This window comes from Symsagittifera roscoffensis, unplaced genomic scaffold (assembly GCF_963678635.1).
Source record: "Symsagittifera roscoffensis unplaced genomic scaffold, txSymRosc1.1 SCAFFOLD_573, whole genome shotgun sequence".
NCBI lineage: Eukaryota > Metazoa > Xenacoelomorpha > Acoela > Convolutidae > Symsagittifera > Symsagittifera roscoffensis.
In genome coordinates this window covers 24,978-30,977 of record NW_026971522.1, presented here as the reverse complement: position 1 = coordinate 30,977, position 6,000 = coordinate 24,978, and positions in this window count along the sequence as shown.

Sequence of the window (6,000 nt, the reverse complement as noted above, 5' to 3'; positions counted from 1 at the left end):
TACGCACTGCTCATGTCTGCTGTTGTTTAATTTTTATTTCCGTTTACTTTTGTTAGTTTTATTTGTATTAGCTCTCTGGGCCGATTGCATTTTGGTTCATCAACCAGAGAGTTTCCAACATAAATTTTAGATGTTACAAATACCATAGGAAGTTTTAACAATACATCTGCAAATTGTTCAAACTCTTGCTGATATATTCTGGAGTATTGGATGTTAAACATTGTTGAAAGATGTTGTAGTTTAGTTTTGAAGTTCGAAGTTTTAAATGTAGGCTTAAAATCAGAAGTTTTCGTAGTGTAATATTTGTGTCGCTTCGATTCTTTTATGACAATTTCAATAGATAATTCTTCGTTCAGTATTGAAGATTGACAAATTTATAGGAGTTTTAATTTTTTGCTTACTATAAATGGTGGTCACAATGTTCTGTTTTGCGCCTTTGCTTGTGTTTTTTTTGCATAACTTATATACAATTTTATTAAACTAAAGAATTTGTGAAATCATCTGAGTTTAAGGTCAGACATAAACAGCTGTTGTGTAATTTGATCATTTTTTTTTAATGAAATTGGTGATTGAGAAACCTATGCATGTCCAGATACTGGTTTTAAATGTGTTCGTTGTTGGTTGTGAAGGGGGTAAAATTTTTAAAAGAACGGGGTTGTGTCTTAGGTTTTTTAGAAAACTGTTAAGAAGGTTTTCTTTGCTTCTGTGTATTTATCTTCGATTTGTAAATTACTAATTAGAATATTAACTGTTGGTATATATTTTGTAAAAATTATTTTTCTTACTATGTTGTTTTTAATGTATGTCAAGTGAAATAGTTGCTTCAAGGATTCTATCAGAAGTTTATTTTGTTCCATCGTGTGTGTTGGTATCGGAATAATTTTGCCATAGTTTGTTTAAGTTGTGCCTTGTGCTGTGTCTAGTTTACTTGAAATTTTGGAAAAGGGAAATTCGCGGTGTGCTGATTGGTTTTCAATCCATGCATGAACGTTAAAAAAATTTGATTCTGCTCCTGAATCAAATGAAAATCTGATGGCTGAAAGTTGGACTGGTGGCTGAAAATTTTTTATTGGGCTTTATAAAAGAAGTGGAATTGTCCTAACTTTTTCTTTTTGTGGGGTTGTTTTTGATGCTGTACTTTTTTTATACTATTTTCATGTTTGTTTGATTGTCAACCATATGTGGAATATAATTTAATTTGATTGTTTGATCAGATCTAGATTCGTTAAAATTTGAGTTTGGATTTTCGTTAAATCAATGGTGAGAGTCGATTGGGATTTCAATTTCGTTTTCTATTTTTAACATATTAATAACAAATGTATTTTCGTTTTCAGTTTGATCATCTGTGCTTTACAGTGCTTTGATCTTTTCCTGGTGTGTCTGGAGTTATTTCACTTGTAGTTTGTACCTAATTTATTTGTCGTTGATGTTTAGGTGTATTACATCTATAGTTATGATTTTGTCTATCTTGATTTTATTAAATACTTTGATGTGGTGATTGAGAATAATTTCTTGATCTATGTTGATAGCTATTAATTCTAGGTCTATTAAATCTAGATCGAGTTCTCTTGTTATAAATTTTATTATATGGTCTGTTTTTTGATAATTTTCTTTGCGATTGTTTGAAGAGTTTCTTGATCGATCGTTCGAGTATTTTTGGTTTTAATTATTTTGAATAAAAACTAGAACATTGACTTCTATTGGGGATGATTGAATAATTTTTCCTGTTTTGATTATTCTGACTGATTGATCAAAAAAACTGTTTAGTGAAATTTTTTGTAATTTTGTCTAAATTAGGATCGTTCGGGAAACTTGTTGGAGTATGGTGATTGTGGTTTGCTTTTACCATACTTAGATAAAGAAGTTTTCTCTAATTTTTTTTACTCAGGTAGTGTTCATTTGGTAAACCATGGTCTTGTTTCATGTTTTGGTAAAAATATTTATTTGGTTCTGTGTAGTTTGATGGCCGATTTGATTAGTCTTGTTGTTTTTGTCTGAGGTCGTCAATGCTATCTCCGTTTCTACGGCAATTATTACACCACTTTTTTGGTGATTGTAGTTTGCTTTTACTATACTTAGATAGAGAGGTTTTCCTTAACTTTTATTGCTCAGATAGTTTTCATTTGGTAAACCATGGTCTTTTTTCATGTTTTGGTAAAAAGAATTATTTGGTTCTGTATAGTTTGATGGCCGATTTGATTAATCTTGTTGTTTTTGTCTGAATTCGTCAATGCTGTTTCCGTTTCTACGGCAATTATTACACCATTTTTGAAAAATTGTTTTTCTTCAAAATTTGGCTTCTTTTTCTAGATATTTAGGATTTGAGAGGTTTTTTACTGCTAAATCATAATCGGAGTCTTTGATGTCATTTATAAGAGAAGTAATTGTCTGAACAAATGTTACCTTTTGAAATTTCAAGTTTTCTGTTTCTTTTAATTTCATTACGATTTCTGCTTGTTCTAGTTTGTCTAGGAAACTGCGGAAATATAATTCTGTTTCTCGAATTAATGATGGTACGGTGATTTTTTTATTGCTGTTTGTTTTAAATTGAGAGCATCTATTCTTACAGTGAGTTGTTTTATAGTTTCCTTGGAAGTCTGCAAATTTCATTGCATAGAACTCTTTGATTCAAACATACTTGAAATATGAGGAGGACTGAAAACCATTCTTGAGCTGCACCTCCGAGTTTTGTTTGTACCAATGCTGTACGGGTATGAATCAAACTTTGATGAAGTGGTGCAGGGCTGGGTTGGGTTCTGGCCTTTATCTCAAATCAGGTTTGGTGTGAAAGCGTTTATATAATCTTCAACTGAGCATCCAGGGTCTCTTCCTGTAAAAACCATAAGTGTTTTGTTGGATTTTACAGATGATCTACCCATGAGGTATGGATTCATAGTAGTTCTGATGTATTTGGCATTTGTGTAAAGTTTGTGAGTTGGTTTTTGCTGAAATCATGTTGTTGTAAATGATAAGCTAGTGGAACTTTATTTCTCATTGAATTGGGTTGATAGCCTCGAATATTCATGTGGTGATGTGGTTGCACGTTATTATCTGATTGCACAAAATTTTGTCTTCCAAAATTTTGATGTTGTGGTTTGTCGTGGTCCTTGTGGATTCATGTAGGGTTAAAAAGCATCTGATTGATAAATATCATCTGGTTGGTCTGTATCCTTACATTGGTGTTTTTGTTGGTTAATTTTATACTGTTGTTGGTTTCGGTGAAAATAATCTTCATTTTCTGACTAATATGGTTGGTTTCTTGTGGTTTGTCTTTTTTGTTATTTTTGTTTTGTCAAAAAAATGGATAGTTATCAGTGCGGTTTGTCTCAGATTTTCTCTTATCAATAAAATTTACAGATTAAGATAATGGATTTTTAGCAACTTGCTGACTATAATGATGTTCTTGAGATTGTTTTTGTTTTGTAAGAAGTGGTCGTGCCATTCGAGTGCTGATTTCTTTTTGTAAAAAAAACCTTAATCATGGTTTGTTGTTGCCTTTTGTTTGTTTTGATTTGTTAGCTGGGCACTTTTTAGTCATTTGTCTAAATATTTGATAATCCATGTGTGAGTATTTTGGAACGACTGATAGTTTAACTGTTGACTGTATGGTTGTTGATAGAAACTGAGTTTTGTTCTTGTTTTGTGGTATTGTAATTATTGGCTGGTGTTGTAATACTTTGCTGTGTTGTTGTGGAATTTGTTTCAAAACTTTTTTCTTTTAAAAAATGCGATTGTTTTTTGCTATCTTGTTGTTTCAGGTTCGTAGTTCTATTCAAATGTTTTTGCGTATTTATGAATGTTGAATTTAGACTGTTGTTGCTTGTTCTATTTTTAAAAACTGCGTTGTAAATTAGAGGTGGGGTATCGGTTGTTAATGGGATTTTTTTAAAATAATTTTTATGTACTGAGATGTTTTGCTGCAAATCCTGCACTTGAGATGCCATTTTTAGCACTTGAGATTCCTGCACTTGAGATACCATTTGCTTTTATATTCAAACGTAACCAAAATGATGGAAAAACATCATTCTTGAAGATCGATTTTGCTTTTTCAGTTTTTGCTGTTACATATTTTTAATATATTCTATAAAAACTTTCGGAAAATCTAGTCATCTGTCATCTGTTTGCAATCGGTGTGATGGTTGATTGGATGATTTCGCTGGTAGAATTTCGATCATGAAAATACCATAGTGTGAGGTTATTTTAGCTATACCTTATAGATAGTGATCTAGTACTTGTCTTCTGATTTTTACTTCTGGGAATTCTAGCTTACATGTACTATTTCCTATTGTAAACAATTTACGATTAAGTGGTGACAAAATTGTACTTGTCCTCTTGACGACTCACTTTTGGGTCAATTAAGAAAAAAAAGATAGTTTTTCGTCAAAGTTGTCGTCTTATTGAAAAAGTTTTTTTGTGGTATTACGGTTAATGACACATTTTAATAAGTCTTATGGGTTTGTTTCAATTGTATAATCTTACCGGTTTGCGAATTTGTAATTTTTTTGTTCTACGTTTGCGTTTTATGGATGATGCTGCTGTGGCTTCTGATTTCGAAAAATATCTTGTTAGTCTAATGATTTTTTACGTCGTGTAGTAGGTCTCAAAATCGTTGATGTTTTTCTATTGCTGTTGAGTCAAATTCCGAAACAGCGTTTCGAGTTCTGGAAAAATTTGAATTTATTATCCGCTTTTTGTTTGAAAGTATTACCTTCTTTTTTGTTTGCTTTTTCGATCTATTAACCGTGTCGGATAAAGCAAGATTTTTGCCTGCAGTCCAAAGTGCATGCTGTCCAAAGTTTAGAATTTTCATTAAAATGAATTGGAATAAATTTGCTCTATGGTTAGGTTTATTTTTTTGTTTAAAGAGAAAGATAATGTGTTTTGATCGGTGAATAAAACTATTGGATGTTTTGATCCAAAGACTAAAAATTTATGTTCTGTTAAAAAACTATTCCACAGCTGTACATTCCCTCATAAGTATAGAAAATCTTAGTTCTGTTTGTGTGAATTTGCTGATATTAAGTTCAATTGATAAGTGCCTTAATGTTGTTGTAAAAACGCTGCGCCAAATCCAAAAGTGGATGATTTGTTCTGTGAAAAATGTTTTTATTCCATTAAATTGTTTTTGATGTTCTGGGTTCCATTCAAAATTGTTCTGTTGACCTAGTATTTTATGAAATGTTCGAAAATAAAACTGCATATTTTAAACATATTCACTCAAACCATTTAACATTCCAAGGAATTCTTGCATGTTCTTTATGTTAGATGGTGGTTGGAGTCTTAAAGTTAGATCTATTTTGATTTTTGAGGGTGGTATTGTATTTCTTTTGATGATATGTCCGAGAAATTTTGTACGGGTAAGGATTCACTGTGATTTATCTGGAGCTGCTTTCATACTTTCTTTTAGCAAAATTTGATGATATGAATCTAAAACTTTGAATATTTCTGGTTTTGTTTGTGATTTTAAGAAGACGTCGTCTAAATTAGTGATAACAGTTTTACTTGAGACAAGTGTCTAAAGAGTTTACTCATATACGCAAAAAGGGTGTTGGTCCTGTTGAGATGCCATGGAGTAATCCATTAAATTGAAACTGTTAATCCGAATAATAAATTATGTTAGGCTGCGTGGTTGTTCAAGTAGTGGCATTTTGTTATACGCACTGCTCATGTCTGCTGTTGTTTAGATTTTATTTCTGTTTACTTTTGTGAGTTTTATTTGTATTGGCTCTCTGGGCCGATTGCATTTTGGTTCATCAACCAGAGAGTTTCCAACATAAATTTTAGATGTTAAAAATACCATAGGAAGTTTTAATAATACATCTGCAAATTGTTCAAACTCTTGCTGATATATTTTGGAGTATTGGAAGTTAAACATTGTTAAAAGATGTTGTAGTTTAGTTTTGAAGTTCGAAGTTTTAAATGTAGGCTTAAAATCAGAAGTTTTAGTAGTGTAATATTTGTGTCGCTTCGATTCTCTTATGACAATTTCAATAGATAATT